The sequence below is a fragment of the Rutidosis leptorrhynchoides genome, chromosome 3, assembly GCF_046630445.1.
Source record: "Rutidosis leptorrhynchoides isolate AG116_Rl617_1_P2 chromosome 3, CSIRO_AGI_Rlap_v1, whole genome shotgun sequence".
In the NCBI taxonomy this organism is placed as follows: Eukaryota; Viridiplantae; Streptophyta; class Magnoliopsida; order Asterales; family Asteraceae; genus Rutidosis; species Rutidosis leptorrhynchoides.
Genome location: NC_092335.1, coordinates 1,788,336 through 1,806,926, shown reverse-complemented (window position 1 = coordinate 1,806,926; position 18,591 = coordinate 1,788,336). Strand labels below are relative to the sequence as shown.

General features: G+C 32.3%; 1 protein-coding gene across 1 annotated transcript in view; it reads left to right on the top strand.

The window, feature by feature from the left end:
• The window catches only part of LOC139896791 (uncharacterized), an 80,446-nt gene that overhangs the window by 25,821 nt on the left and 36,034 nt on the right, over positions 1-18,591 (top strand). The window lies entirely within an intron of this gene.

The following is an 18,591-nucleotide window of genomic DNA, read 5'->3' as shown; positions in this document are numbered from 1 at the left end:
CGCAACAAACTGCTGTACGTATTATATTATTTTATTTTTATTTTTTTTAAACAAACACCTGCACAAAGACTTGTTAATGACTACTGACATCAAAATATTTATAATAAGAGGATGCTCGTGCTGCTACATGCGTATTATTTTTTTTATTATTGGCAGACAATATCACTTGATTAGATATAGATTATCACAAGTTGGTATTAAAGGGTACAAGTTGGCCGACCCAAGATGGGTCATTTACATCACACATATCATTCTTTTTATGATGATGTATGATTATGGAATTTAACAATGATGAAGGTAGGGTAGAAGTAGGGTTATGAGCTGGACATATTTTGTTCATATTCTATTAAGCTGTAAACAAGTAATACCATGTGGCAATTTGAAAATTTATAAATTGCAAGCCAGATCAGTTTGTAAGGAGCCGCTGGAACCAGTGTTGGGCTACCATAATTATTATATTTTTTTCTTGGACCGAGATTTATATATTCCAGTTGGGCCAAAGAGAGTTGGGCCATGAATTCATGAGCCATCGTTCTAAATCCCTTAATTCCCACTCAACAAGCAATGACCTGCACACATTATCATGCTCGATAACTTCTGCTGCAGTAGGCCTTGTTTCTGTTTATTTTATAACTAAAAACTCCATTTCAGCTACCCTCTTCTACGTAAACCCACCACAACCGACTCTTGTTGCAGCCATAAACCCACCACAATCAACCCTGGTTACTATTGTAAACCCGCCACTATAACCACCTTCAGAAATAACCACAACCGCCGCTAAACCACCCTTAAAACAAAACTGCAGCTGCACGTTTCTTTCTGTTTTTGCTCAGGTCATTGGTTGATGTGAGAATATTAATAATACAGTTAAAATGATGATGAATAACGATGTGATGATTAAAATGGTGCAAGATGATATTGGATTGTGGGTACACTAATATAAATAAGCAGATATCTAAATCTTGTGGACTAGTAGGTTAGTAGACTTAGTCTCGTGGGCTATAGTAGTCTAAATGGGCTTTCATGAGATCGGGCTAATATAAGAATTATGATCCAATACAAATATTAATGATACAATACTAGTGTTAATAGATCTGGTTAACAGATTCACGAATTAAATGGCGATGATATTGTGATGTTAATGATAACGTTATAATCGAGATGATGTTAATCGAAGATGAGATAGATGATAGAATAAGAATAATGAAGTCGAGTTTAATGATCAAAACTATTAATATGGGACGACTTGATAATCACGGGGTATGATGATGATGATGTTCTAGGAATGATGATGTAACGGATTTTGAAGTAGAAAAATGAGGCAGACGAATACATTAGTTCAATCGATGTGGTGTGTGAATTAAAACAGAAATGGAAGTGTAACGAAATGGTTTAGGTTGTTACGGGTTAGCGGGATGTCGCTGGTTCAAACCCGAACTTGGGCATTATTTTTAAGGGCTACTCCTTTGAGGTAGTTATTATTATTATTATTATTATTATTATTATTATTATTATTATTATTATTATTATTATTATTATTATTATTATTGTTATTATTATTATTATTATTATTATTATTATTATTATTGAAATGGTTTTTATATATAAAAACATTATTAGTTTTAATATTATTATTATTAATTTACAGTATTATTAAAAACTATCATTTTTATTATCATTACTATTTTAATTATCATTATTATTTTAATTATCATTTTATCATTATTTTTATAACAAATAAATATTATACTTATATTACACATAATTATATACTAAACATATTAAAAAAAATTTTTTTATAAATATTACAAATAACAAATAATTGATAAAATACTAATATACATATTAAGATATCTACATGTATAAATATTAATCATTTTAAATATATACAAATTAAATACATATAACATATAAACCAAGATATAATATATATAAATTTGTTCGATTACAAATATACGTGTTAATATACATTAATGATATAGGTTCGTGAATCCGAGGCCAACCCTGCATTGTTCAATGTCGTTATATGTATTTTTACTACAAAATACAATGAGTGAGTTTCATTTACCCTTTTTACTCTTTACATTCTTGGGCTGAGAATACATGCGCTACTTTTATAATTGTTTTACGAAATAGACACAAGTAATCTAAAAACTACATTCTATGGTTGGATTATCTAATCGAATATACCCTTTTTATTAAGTCTGGTAATCTAAGAATTAGGGAACAGACACCCTAATTGACGCGAATCCTAAAGATAGATCTATCGGGCCCAACAAGCCCCATCCAAAGTACCGGATGCTTTAGTACTTCGAAATTTATATCATGTCCGAAGGAGGATCCCGGAATGATGGGGATATTCTTATATGTATATTGTGAATGTCGGTTACCAGGTGTTCAATCCATATGAATGATATTTTGTCTCTATGCATGGGACGTATGTTTATGAGAAATGGAAATATGAAATCTTGTGGTCTATTAAAATTATGAAATGATTATTTATGTTAAACTAATGAACTCACCAACCTTTTGGTTGACACTTGAAAGCATGTTTATTCTCAGGTATGAAAGAAACATTCCGCTGTGCAATTGCTCATTTTAGAGGCATTATTTGGAGTCGATCATCGCAATGGGACCAACTGTTGAAGATTTCGTCCAGGTGGATTAGGACGGGTCCTTTCAGTTGGTATCAGAGCGGTGGTCTTAGTGAACCAGGTCTTGCATTGGTATGTCTAACTGATAGTTGTTAGGATGCATTAGTGAGTCTGGACTTCGACCGTGTCTGCATGTCAAAAGTTTTGCTTATCATTTTTGTCAAAAATTATCTGCTTATCATCCTTAGGAAATCACTTACTCATTACTCTTAGTCTAGACACGTTTTACTGCATTGACTGCATGAATAGTGTATAGATAAAATTCATATCTTAGCGTATCTGACAATTCATATCTTAGCGTATCTGTTACTGTAGACCTTGTCTGATATCTCTCGTAAATTTCTCCTTAATTTAAGGGATCCTGGTACTATATATATCTATGTAAATTATGCATTAAGAATAGCATCCATCTATCAATTACTGTCACTAAACTCTTCATATCAAAAATCCTTCCTGAAATCGCGTGAGATGGCCTCTACGAATCGACCAAGTTCCTCTGACTCCGAAGACAGCGTGACAGGAACACACCAATCAATCAACTATCGTGATTACTGGAGAAAATGGGGGTGGGTTCGCGACATACTCACCCTATGGAGAAGGGAAGAAGGTACTCCATATCATGAATCGAATCTACCACCTAACCTTGGAGTACTCGACCCGTTCACCGGCGAACCTGTTCGCAACACCGTTTATACCCTTTTTTCCAGAATTTTTCATCTTGAGACTACCATTAACGGAACTAGAGAAGATATCCAACCTCTACCCCACACTGATAACCAACCAGGGTTAGTAGAAGAAGTTAAAGAACTCCGAGCTCGAGTGTTAACTTTAGAGAGCACGGTACACAGTTTGGAAGCATCAGCAGTATCACCAACAGCACTAGTACCACCAACAACAATATCCGCATCACCAGCTTCGACATCTCATTCTGTACCTCGAGTATAATCATCGTTCCACATGACGTTCTACATCATTTATCTTCGTTCGACATGATGATTATGTAAACTCTAATGTTTTAGAGATTATATCTACTTGTTCAAACGGTAAATCAAAAGAGTTTAATATCATATTGACTCATTAAATCCATGGTTACATCTGAAGAAAATATATATGTAAGTATATTTTCATAAAGATTGTGATTAAAAATTCTCTTGTACAAACTGTTAATGGTGAAAATATTTTAACGGGTAGGTAATACCCGAGGACTATTTAAATTTCACATTAATAAGTTATATTGTACGTTCTTCAAATCTGTTTCAACAGTCATATACTATCCTACTTACATCCACCGATATACAAATCCGTTCACCACAGAATAACCATATTCATCCAATTACCTATTTGGATTTTGACCTATCAGAATCCAACAAGTGACATAATGAAGAAATAATGGATACAATAAAAAATGATTAGAAACAGATTAATTAACAATATGAAATTCTATTTAAGAATCCACGCTAACAAAATCCTAGCTAACTGTTAATTCCGTATTACATTTAATTTATCGCAATTTAATTATCGCAATTTATTTTATCGTAATTTATATTCTCGTAATTTTATTTATTGTCATTTAATTTCTGTTATTTACTTTACGCACTTTATTTATCGTTATTTAATTTCTGTTATTTATTTTACGCACTTTAAATATCGGGACACGTATACAAGGTTTTGACATATCATATCGACGCATCTATATATATTATTTGGAATCACCATAGACACTCTATATGCAGTAATGATCGAGTTCTCTATACAGGGTTGAGGTTGATTCTATAATAATATATATTCTTTGAGTTGTGATCGAGTCTGAGACGAATACGGGTCACGATACGTATTAATTAATTCGAATATTATATATTAAAATATATATGAATTATTGAATTGCTAACTGTAGACTATCAATCAAGGACTACCAACATTGGACAATTAAAATGAATTAAAATATTGATTATAATATATGAAACTAAACAATTCTTCAAGTTTGCCACTTGATTTCATTTTAAACCCCATTCGTATCATCACAATTACAATCTGCGTTCAAACCTTTCATGACTCTTGAAAACACCTCAATCGATAGGATGAATCAACCGCACTTCATCTACAGGAGAAAAGATTGATGCATTTAATTATGCATCTGAAAAACTCTCGGAAACTGAGTAAACGTTTAACACATAGTTGTGCTAAATCCTTTAGTGTTATTATTACCCAAAATAACTTGGTAATTCCTTTCAAAGTAGCAAATTTCGTCACAGCTCCAGCAAATCAACTTCGACTTTTCGTTCGAAACAACCTTATTATCACCTTGATTTATATGTATGCTCTTTTATTGTTACCGGGGAACCTTTTATATTCCACCATATTACCATCAGCGTTTAATCATCTAAAAACACAATTCTCCTGGAATTACCTCAGATTAATAACCGATGATTCAGATATCATAGCATTAAATGCAGAGGAAACAGAAAAATGGTAGATGGTCTAAACGGACAAAAGTTTGATGATAAAGAAAGGAGTGTTAGGAACGCTCGATAGAAAATTGGGTATTGAAAAACAGATTGAACTACCCATGAAGGAGACCAAGGACAAATACAAGGACCAAACCCTATATTCAAAGGATTCAGGTAATTATGGATCCGTTGAAATCTTTAGAGAATATCTGCTCCGAAGTCATGTTAAAATCTTGCGGGAAAAAAAATCTTTCTCCATCAACCATCGAACATAGAAATTTCAAAATATCATCATCAATATCTTCGATATTTCTGAGGATATTTTCATAAATATTCTCGTTCGAAATTATATACATCTTCGTGCTTCATGTGTAACATTATATTGGAAACATTCAATAGAAAATTTAGTATCGAAAAGCAGATTATACAAAACTATGAAGAAAGCCGTGGACAAATCACAAGGAATAAGTTTGACTTCAAAGAATCCAAATGATTCAACGTCTGCTAAAAAAATCTTTAGTGAATATCTTGGTCCTTACTCTAAACCCCTGCAAACAATAGTTTCTATCATCCTCTGATCTTAGATATTCCAAGATATTATCGTATCTTTCATTATAAATATCCTCGATATTTCTGAATATATTTTTATAACTAATACTATCCGAAATCATTTATCTCCTCGTGCTACCAGTGTTACATCATATAGAAACTGTTAGTTTCTGTATCCTGTAAACTTTCGAGCTTAAAATATGAATGTTATTGAAGTAATGTTGGGAACTGATGCATGAGTTAGTATAATATAATGACATTTGATCAACGTGATTATATTACAATAAGTCATGCTGAGTTTCTAAATGGAACATGATGATTCACAGATTATAACGTCATCATGTGTCATGTTACAAAACTCTTTCATTCTGATTAACTTCTGAACATATCAAGAAAGTATATTCTTGATAGTTCTATTCTCAATGATTCTGATAATTTGACAAATCAAATCGTACGATTACGTTCTTTCTTGGTTAGAACATTAAGTTCATTCGAAAACTCCGTACTTACAAATTCTGGACCATTATTCGCTTAACTTGAAGTCGGGAAGAGAAAACAAAAGCATAGAGCTTCGAAATATAAGGGAGAATATAAAGCCGATAACAACACATAAATTACAAACCGTGTATATCAATGTTTATCGCAACATAAAGACACGTGGAAATTAAAAACACTATAACTCCAAGGGCGAAGTAGAAGAAAGCAGATTCCTCTGGGGGAAGTTGGAAAAGGAGAATGATTGTTGCGACAGTAAGGATGAGGACAAGGATTAGAACTGGATTAAGCATTTTCACAATCTTTTGAATTTGAGAATTGAGTATAGAAGTGGTGAAAACTAATGGAACGGAAAAGGTAAATTTATAATGGAAATATCAGACATAGCAATAGAGGCAGATCATCGCATTTAATTGAAGAGATCTTAATCTCCTTATTCACCGAAGAATCAGATCTTACTCAGATTTCAAAGATTTCTTTAAATCCCTTGAATTCCGGAATTCAACCATGACTAGTCAAAATTTATGATGAAACATGTCTTCCTCATTTCACTATTTAGTGATAGCTTCACTCGTACTCTTCAATAATCGAATTATCTTATCCATATTACTCAACAGTAATAAAACTCTAAATTTTAACTCATATGTGTCATAAAAACATTTTTATGGTTAGTCATGACGACCTCACTCAAATTTCGGGACGAAATTTCTTTAACGGGTAGGTACTGTGACGACCCGGAATTTCTGACCAAATTTAAACTTAATCTTTATATGGTTTCGACACGATAAGAAAAGTCTGTAAGGTTGAGTCTCAAAAAGTTTGAACTGTTTCATATATTCATTTGACCTTCAAGTATTCCCGACGATTCACGAACCACTATCTGTCAATAAATACATATATATTAATTTGAAATAGAAACTTATATGATTCAATTCATTTGTGTAAATAAAATAATATATGATAGTACTATATATATATATACAGTATATTAAAATAAATATTAGATGATTAATACTCGTATGTCGCTTCGATTGATATTTAACCAGTTAATTCGAACTTATAATTTCTATAAATAAAGGTAATAAATGTTATATGTAGAAATTTATAATAAATTATATATATGTAAATAATTACAAGTTAAAAATATAGTTGTTGTATTAATACTAATATTATTATTATTACTACTTTTATATTTTTAATATGATTCACAATATTATTATTATTAATATATTTATTAATTATTAATTATAAAATGAAAGAACAAATATTTATCGCATATATTGTTATACATCCCTTTCAGTTCATTTTTCCCTGTCTCCTCAAAAATCTATCCGTGATATATGAAGATTAAATTGAATTACACTGTTGATGATTCCAATTCATTAATCTTTCACTATCCTTCTTTACTTTTACTTTTGTTTTGTTTTGCTTTTAGGTTATACTGAACGATCAACTAGATATATCAAAGATAAGAACATATGATATCTTATGTATATACATATACTATATGCTTGTATCAATCATTCACCATCTATCATCTATTCTCTCCTCTATGAGACTAACAACTCAATAACCACAACCAATACCCTTGAACAACCATAGAACTACCCTTCATTTCTCTTAATGTCTTCGATCAATCCCAAAACCAAAAACCACTTGTGATTGCTATATTATTACTATTATATGTACAACCATAACCCTCACCACTTTACATTTGCTTGTTCCTGTTCTAACTCGATTAACCGCTACAAATACCACATTTCTACGTTCCCTTTTTCTACTGTAAACCCCGACCCAAACCACCATCAAATCCATGCTCGACCACCACCCTTATCACCCTAGTCGTCTTTGCAACAGGTGATCACCACCACTAATCATTTTCTTAAATCACCATACACCCATCATAAACAATCACACCCATTTTTCACTTCCATCTCCACTACAACCCACTTTAATCACCCTCCTCAAACCATCGACCACCAACCACCACGTCTATCTCTCGCTCTAAAATCTTTGATCAACAACCAAAAACCGCAACAAACTGCTGTACGTATTATATTATTTTATTTTTATTTTTTTTAAACAAACACCTGCACAAAGACTTGTTAATGACTACTGACATCAAAATATTTATAATAAGAGGATGCTCGTGCTGCTACATGCGTATTATTTTTTTTATTATTGGCAGACAATATCACTTGATTAGATATAGATTATCACAAGTTGGTATTAAAGGGTACAAGTTGGCCGACCCAAGATGGGTCATTTACATCACACGTATCATTCTTTTTATGATGATGTATGATTATGGAATTTAACAATGATGAAGGTAGGGTAGAAGTAGGGTTATGAGCTGGACATATTTTGTTCATATTCTATTAAGCTGTAAACAAGTAATACCATGTGGCAATTTGAAAATTTATAAATTGCAAGCCAGATCAGTTTGTAAGGAGCCGCTGGAACCAGTGTTGGGCTACCATAATTATTATATTTTTTTTCTTGGACCGAGATTTATATATTCCAGTTGGGCCAAAGAGAGTTGGGCCATGAATTCATGAGCCATCGTTCTAAATCCCTTAATTCCCACTCAACAAGCAATGACCTGCACACATTATCATGCTCGATAACTTCTGCTGCAGTAGGCCTTGTTTCCGTTTATTTTATAACTAAAAACTCCATTTCAGCTACCCTCTTCTACGTAAACCCACCACAACCGACTCTTGTTGCAGCCGTAAACCCACCACAATCAACCCTGGTTACTGTTGTAAACCCGCCACTATAACCACCTTCAGAAACAACCACAACCGTCGCTAAACCACCCTTAAAACAAAACTGCAGCTGCACGTTTCTTTCTGTTTTTGCTCAGGTCATTGGTTGATGTGAGAATATTAATAATACAGTTAAAATGATGATGAATAACGATGTGATGATTAAAATGGTGCAAGATGATATTGGATTGTGGGTACACTAATATAAATAAGCAGATATCTAAATCTTGTGGACTAGTAGGTTAGTAGACTTAGTCTCGTGGGCTATAGTAGTCTAAATGGGCTTTCATGAGATCGGGCTAATATAAGAATTATGATCCAATACAAATATTAATGATATAATACTAGTGTTAATAGATCCGGTTAACAGATTCACGAATTAAATGGCGATGATATTGTGATGTTAATGATAACGTTATAATCGAGATGATGTTAATCGAAGATGAGATAGATGATAGAATAAGAATAATGAAGTCGAGTTTAATGATCAAAACTATTAATATGGGACGACTTGATAATCACGGGGTATGATGATGATGATGTTCTAGGAATGATGATGTAACGGATTTTGAAGTAGAAAAATGAGGCAGACGAATACATTAGTTCAATCGATGTGGTGTGTGAATTAAAATAGAAATGGAAGTGTAAAGAAATGGTTTTGGTTGTTACGGGTTAGCGGGATGTCGCTGGTTCAAACCCGGACTTGGGCATTATTTTTAAGGGCTACTCCTTTGAGGTAGTTATTATTATTATTATTATTATTATTATTATTATTATTATTATTATTATTATTATTATTAGTATTATTATTATTATTATTATTATTGTTATTATTATTATTATTATTATTATTATTATTATTATTATTATTATTATTGAAATGGTTTTTATATATAAAAACATTATTAGTTTTAATATTATTATTATTAATTTACAGTATTATTAAAAACTATCATTTTTATTATCATTACTATTTTAATTATCATTATTATTTTAATTATCATTTTATCATTATTTTTATAACAAATAAATATTATACTTATATTACACATAATTATATACTAAACATATTAAAAATTTTTTTTTTATAAATATTACAAATAACAAATAATTGATAAAATACTAATATACATATTAAGATATCTACATGTATAAATATTAATCATTTTAAATATATACAAATTAAATACATATAACATATAAACCAAGATATAATATATATAAATTTGTTCGATTACAAATATACGTGTTAATATACATTAATGATATAGGTTCGTGAATCCGAGGCCAACCCTGCATTGTTCAATGTCGTTATATGTATTTTTACTACAAAATACAATGAGTGAGTTTCATTTACCCTTTTTACTCTTTACATTCTTGGGCTGAGAATACATGCGCTACTTTTATAATTGTTTTACGAAATAGACACAAGTAATCTAAAAACTACATTCTATGGTTGGATTATCTAATCGAATATACCCTTTTTATTAAGTCTGGTAATCTAAGAATTAGGGAACAGACACCCTAATTGACGCGAATCCTAAAGATAGATCTATCGGGCCCAACAAGCCCCATCCAAAGTACCGGATGCTTTAGTACTTCGAAATTTATATCATGTCCGAAGGAGGATCCCGGAATGATGGGGATATTCTTATATGTATATTGTGAATGTCGGTTACCAGGTGTTCAATCCATATGAATGATATTTTGTCTCTATGCATGGGACGTATGTTTATGAGAAATGGAAATATGAAATCTTGTGGTCTATTAAAATTATGAAATGATTATTTATGTTAAACTAATGAACTCACCAACCTTTTGGTTGACACTTGAAAGCATGTTTATTCTCAGGTATGAAAGAAACATTCCGCTGTGCAATTGCTCATTTTAGAGGCATTATTTGGAGTCGATCATCGCAATGGGACCAACTGTTGAAGATTTCGTCCAGGTGGATTAGGACGGGTCCTTTCACCAACCACGGTAGTGCGTAAGCAGCATTTTGTCCTACCTGTTCAAGATAGGTGTTCCACCACGTTAACGCAGTACCTGTGAAGGTATGCGTAGCATACTTAACTTTGTCCTCTTCAGTACACTTACTTAGGGCAAACACCGATTCGACTTTCTCGGTCCACCGTTTTAATCCAATTGGTCCTTCGGTTCCATTAAATTCCAAAGGTATGTAGGCGGTGAATTCTTTGTAGGAGCATCCTACACGATTTCTTGCGCCGTTAGCTGCATTGCTAGATTCAGAGTTATTGTTGGTATGTAGCGCAGCCTGTACTGCGGCTATGTTTGCAGCAAGAAAGGTACGAAATTCCTCTTCGCTCATATTCATGGTGTGTCGAGTAGTCGGTGTCATTTCCTTCAAAATAGCCAACTGAATCGAGTTAATCATACAGAATATTAAGAGTAGTCAATAGTGTTTCGTAGCATAATATGAACTCATTTATAAAAGCTTTTTCTTCATATTAGCGTTTTATAAGTTTAAATTCGAGTACTACCTACCCGTTAAGTTCATACTTAGTAGCTAATATACAATTCAACTACTACAATTCCATATGAAAAAACTGATTATAATAATATATCACATATAAATATTCTTCAAACTTACAACATCGCTATATTACATATAACATGAAATATAGTACACTATGATACAGGACAGTTTTGAAAATGAATCTAGTTAATACGCAAGTTGTTCAGCAAAGGAAATAAAGACACGTAATTCATAAGTCCAGAAACAAGTCATGCATTCTAGTTTTACTAAGACGACTTCCCATCCTTAGTCTTGTGAAAAATAACCGTTATGACCATTGGCTAGGCAGCATGTTGTAATGTCGTCAAAAGGACGAGGGTTTCATAATGTCCAACAGCCCCGTAATAATCTAAAAACCTTGTTTCTCACCCCAACTACTGAATTCGTCACTTGTGGGAAGGTTTTATTTAAAAGTTGTAATCCAATGTTCTTTTTCTCACTTTGGTAAGAAGCGAACATCACTAACCCGTAAACATAACATGCTTCTTTATGTTGCATGTTAGAAGCTCTTTCTAATTCACGAAATCCTATGTTGGGATATGTTCAGTCAAAATAGGTTCTTAACCCGTAGCGTAAAATTGTATTTGAGTTCCCCGCATTTAATGCTTTAAAGAAAACACGGCGTAACTTACGGTCTCCCCAATGTGATATACCCCACCTATCAAAGGAAAGCCTTTTATAAACTAAGGCATTTCTGGAAAGTCTTTCAAATGTTTGACAAGTTAATTTCGCCATAACTAAATGTGCTGATGAATTTTGACCGACTCTAGACAAGATTTCCTCAATCATATCCTTTGATAGGTCTTCTAAAATATTCGGTTGTGTACCCTTAACGTCCATTTTGTTTTTATACTGTAAAATAGACAAGGATTAGATTCGTAAAAGATAATTAACAAACAATACAAGCAATTTTTACATAGAATATAAAAGTACAAGCACGCTACAATACATATAATACACAACATGATTACAACCCTCTAATCTGAATCACTTGTTTCTTCTTCTTCGGACTTGGTTCGTTTTCTTAATTTTCTAGGGATATATGGTGTTCCTCTAATACGAGCCGTCATTTTCCACAATGGTTTAGAAAAACCTGGTGGTTTAGAGGTTCCCGGGTCATTGTTACATTTTAGGAAATACGAATGTTGTCGATACATATAAAGTTCATCGGGGTTGGAATCGGGTTTCTCTATTTTTATACCTTTTCCCTTATTATTTTCTTTCGCTTTATTAAATTGGGTCGAGATAATTTCTATAACATCATCGGAATCCTCATCGGGATCCGATTCATCGGAAAATCGATAATCTTCCCAATATTTTGCTTTCTCGGCGGAAACACCATTGACCATTATTAACTTTGGTCCGTTGGTTGAGGATTTTCTTTTATTTAATCGATTTACTATAGGTATCAATATTTCTTCCTCCGGAACCTCTTCTTCTTCTGGTTCCTCCTCTTCCGAATCCTCCTCTTCTGGTTCATCTTCTTCCAGTTCCTCCTCTTCCGGTTCCTCCTCGTCCGGTTCCTCTTCGGGAATTTGTGAATCTTCCCAAAATATATTCGACTCTCCATTATTATTAGGTGAATCAATGGGATTTGTACTAGAGGTAGACATCTATCACACAATATCAAACACGTTAAGAGATTAATATATCACATAATATTTACATGTTAATAATATATAGTTTCCAACAAAAAAATGTTAAGCAATCGTTTTTGAAGAAAAACACGGTCGAAGTCCAGACTCACTAATGCATCCTAACAAACTCGGTAAGACACACTAATGCAATTTTCTGGTTCTCTAAGACCAACGCTCGGATACCAACTGAAATGTCCCGTTCATATTGATTATAAACGTTCCATATTAATTGATTTCATCGCGAGGTTTTGACCTCTATATGAGACGTTTTTCAAAGACTGCATTCATTTTTAAAACAACCATAACCTTTATTTTATCGATAAAGGTTTAAAAAGCATTACGTAGATTATCAAATAATGATAATCTATAATATACCGTTTACACACGACCATTACATAATGTTTTACAATAAGAATATATTACATCAAAAATAAGTTTCTTGAATGCAGTTTTTACATAATATCATACAAGTATGGACTTCAAATCTTGTCCTTATTTTAGTATGCAACCGCGGAAGCTCTTAATAATCACCTGAGAATAAACATGCTTAAAACGTCAACAAAAATGTTGGTGAGTTATAGGTTTAACCTATATATTATCAAATCATAATAATAGACCACAAGATTTCATATTTCAATATACATCCCATACATAGAGATAAAAATCATTCATATGGTGAACACCTGGTGAAATTTCCCGTTCATATTGATTATAAACGTTCCATATTAATTGATTTCGTTGCGAGGTTTTGACCTCTATATGAGACGTTTTTCAAAGACTGCATTCATTTTTAAAACAACCATAACCTTTATTTTATCAATAAAGGTTTTAAAAACATTACGTAGATTATCAAATAATGATAATCTAAAATATACTGTTTACACACGACCATTACATAATGGTTTACAATAGAAATATATTACATCGACATATGTTTCTTGAATGCAGTTTTTACACAATATCATACAAACATGAACTCCAAATCTTTTCCTTTTTTTAGTATGCAACAGCGGAAGCTCTTAATATTCACCTGAGAATAAACATGCTTTAAATGTCAACAAAAATGTTAGTGAGTTATAGGTTTAACCTATATATATCAAATCGTAACAATAGACCATAAGATTTCATATTTCAATACACATCCAATACATAGAGATAAAAATCATTCATATGGTGAACACCTGGTAACCGACATTAACAAGATGCATATATAAGAATATCCCCATCATTCCGGGACACCCTTCGGATATGATATAAATTTTGAAGTACTAAAGCATCCGGTACTTTTGATGGGGTTTGTTAGGCCCAATAGATCTATCTTTAGGATTCGCGTCAATTTGGGTGTCTGTTCCCTAATTCTTAGATTACCAGACTTAATAAAAAGGGGCATATTCGATTTCGATAATTCAACCATAGAATGTAGTTTCACGTACTTGTGTCTATTTTGTAAATCATTTATAAAACCTACATGTATTCTCATCCCAAAAATATTATATTTTAAAAGTGGGACTATAACTCGCTTTCATAGATATTTCCTTCCTCGGAAATAAGACTTGGCCACGGATCGATTCACGAACCTATACAAATATGTACATATATATCAAAGTATGATCAAAATATAATTACAACCATTTTTATTATGTTTTAAAGATTTGAGTGTATTAAGTCAGCTGTCCTCGTTAGTAACCTACAACTAGTTGTCCACAGTTAGATGTACAGAAATAAATCGATAAATATTATCTTGAATCAATCCACGACCCAGTGTATACACGTCTCAGGCTAGATCACAACTCAAAGTATATATATTTTTGGAATCAACCTCAACCCTGTATAGCTAACTCCAACATTACTGCATATAGAGTGTCTATGGTTGTTCCAAATAATATACATACATGGGTCGATATGATATGTCAAAACATTTGCATACGTGTCTATGGTATCCCAGGATTACATAATATATTAGAATACATGTATAATACAATATAAGTTAGTTAGGATATGATTTGAATAGATTTGTTAATTATTTCCCGTAGCTAAAAAGATCAAAAATATCCAATCTTGTTTTACCCATAACTTCTTCATTTTAAATCCGTTTTGAGTGAATCAAATTGCTATGATTTCATATTGAACTATAATTTAAGAATCCAAACGGAAAAAATATAAGTTTATAGTCAGAAATTTAAGTTACATGTCAATTACTAAAGAGGTAGTCATTTCCGTCGAAATAACGACATCTTGATGACCATTTTGAAAAACATATTTTCACTTTGAGTTTAACCAAGATTTTTGGATATAGTTTCATGTTCGTTTGAAAAATCATTTTCCCAGAAGAACAACTTTTAAATCAAAGTTTATCATAGTTTTTAATTATCCAAACCAAAACAGCCCCCGGTTTCACTACAACAGCGTATATCTGATTTTATGGTGTTCATCGTGTTTCCAGGTTTTAAATCATTAAGTTAGCATAACATATAGATATAGAACATGTGTTTAGTTGATTTTAAAAGTCAAGTTAGAAGGATTAACTTTTATTTGCGAACAAGTTTAGAATTAACTAAACTATGTTCTAGTGATTACAAGTTTAAACCTTCGAATAAGATAGCTTTATATGTATGAATCGAATGATGTTATGAACATAATTACTACCTTAAGTTTTCGGTATAAAACTACTAGAAATGAGAAAAATGGATCTAGCTTCAAAGGATCCTTGGATGGCTTGAAAGTTCTTGAAGCAGAATCATGACATGAAAACAGTTCAAGTAAGATTTTCACTCGAAATAAGATTGTTATAGTTGTAGAAATTGAATCAAAGTTTAAATATGAATATTACCTTGAATTAGAAAGATAACCTACTGTAAATAACAAAGGTTCCTTGATCTTAGATGATTACTTGGAATGGATTAGAAAGTTTGGAAGTAAACTTGCAAACTTGGTAGTATTCTTGATTTTTATGAAACTATACTTATGGAATTTATGAAGAACACTTAGAACTTGAAGATGGAACTTGCGAGAGATCAATTAGATGAAGAAAATTGAAGAATGAAAGTGTTTGTAGGTGTTTTTGGTCGTTGGTATATGGATTAGATATAAAGGATATGTAATTTTGTTTTCATGTAAATAAGTCATGAATGATTACTAATATTTTTGTAATTTTATGAGATATTTCATGCTAGTTGCCAAATGATGGTTCTCACATGTGTTAGATGACTCGTATGGGCTACTAAGAGCTAATCATTGGAGTGTATATACCAATAGTACATACATCTAAAAGCTGTGTATTGTACGAGTACGAATACGGGTGCATACGAGTAGAATTGTTGATGAAACTGAACGAGGATGTAATTGTAAGCATTTTTGTTAAGTAGAAGTACCTTGATATGTGTCTTGAAGTCTTTCAAAAGTGTAAGAATACATATCAAAACACAACATGTATATACATTCTAATGGAGTCGTTAAGTCTTCGTTAGTCGTTACATGTAAGTGTTGTTTTGAAACCTTTAAGTTAATGATCTCAATTAATGTTGTTAACCCAATGTTTATTATATCAAATGAGATTTTAAATTATTATATTATCATGATATTATGATGTATGAATATCTTTTAATATGATATATACATTAAAATATCGTTACAACGATAATCGTTACATATAAGTCTCGTTTCGTAATTCTTGAGTTAGTAGTCTTGTTTTTACATATGTAGTTCATTGTTAACACACTTAATGATATATTTAAATATCATTTTATCATGTTAAATATAGTGTATCAATATCTTAATATGATACATATGTATTTAGTAGACGTTATCATAACGATAATCGTTATATATATCATTTCGAGTTTCTTAACTTAGTAATCTCATTTCTTATGTATATCACACATTGTTAATATATTTAGTGAGATACTTACTCATCATAATCTTATGTCAACCATATATATATGTCTATATATACCACAACATGTAGTTTTTACAATTTTGTAACGTTCGTGAATCGCCGGTCAACTTGGGTGATCAATTGTCTATATGAAACTTATTTCATTTAATCAAGTCTTAATAAGTTTGATTGCTTAACACATTGGAAACATTTAGTCATGTAAATATCAATCTCAATTAATATATATATAAACATGGAAAAGTTCGGGTCACTACAGTACCTACCCGTTAAATAAATTTCGTCCCGAAATTTTAAGCTGTTGAAGGTGTTGACGAATCTTCTGGAAATAGATGCGGGTATTTCTTCTTCATCTAATCTTCATGCTCCCAGGTGAACTCGGGTCCTCTACGAGCATTCCATCGAACCTTAACAATCGGTATCTTATTTTACTTAAGTCTCTTAACCTCACGATCCATTATTTCGATAGGTTCTTCAATGAATTGAAGTTTTTCATTGATTTGGATTTTGTCCAACGGAATAGTGAGATCTTCTTTAGCAAAACATTTATTCAAATTCGAGACGTGGAAAGTGTTATGTACAGCCGCGATTTTTTGAGGTAGCTCCAGTTGGTAAGCTACTGGTCCGACACGATCTATAATCTTGAATGGTCCAATATACCTTGGATTTAGTTTCCCCCGTTTACCAAATCGAACAACGCCTTTCCAAGATGAAACCTTAAGCATGACCATTTCTCTAATTTCAAACTCTATATCTTTTCTTTTACTGTCCGCGTAGCTCTTTTGTCGACTCTGGGCGGTTTTCAATCGTTGTTGAATTTGGATGATTTTCTCGGTAGTTTCTTGTATTATATCTGGACCCGTAATCTGTCTATCCCCCACTTCATTCCAACAAATCGGAGACCTGCACTTTCTACCATAAAGTGCCTCAAACGGCGCCATCTCAATACTAGAATGATAACTGTTGTTGTAGGAAAATTCTGCTAACGGTAGGTGTCGATCCCAACTGTTTTCGAAATCAATAACACATGCTCGTAGCATGTCTTCAAGCGTTTGTATCGTCCTTTCGCTCTGCCCATCAGTTTGTGGATGATAGGCAGTACTCATGTCTAGACGAGTCCCCAATGCTTGTTGCAACGTCTGCCAGAACCTTGAAACAAATCTACCATCCCTATCAGAGATAATAGAGATAGGTATTCCATGTCTGGAGACAACCTCCTTCAAATACAATCGCGCCAACTTCTCCATTTTGCCATCTTCTCTCATTGGCAGAAAGTGTGCTGACTTGGTGAGACGATCAACTATTACCCAAATAGTATCATAACCACTTGCAGTCCTTGTCAATTTAGTAATGAAATCCATGGTAATGTTTTCCCATTTCCATTTCGGGATTTTAGGTTGTTGTTGTAGTAGACCTGATGGTTTCTGGTGTTCAGCTTTGACCTTAGAACACGTCAAACATTCTCCTACATATTTAGCAATATTGGCTTTCATACCCGGCCACCAAAAGTGTTTCTTGAGATCTTTATACATCTTCCCCGCTCCGGGATGTATTGAATATCTGGTTTTATGTGCTTCTTTAAGTACCATTTCTCTCACATCTCCAAACCTTGG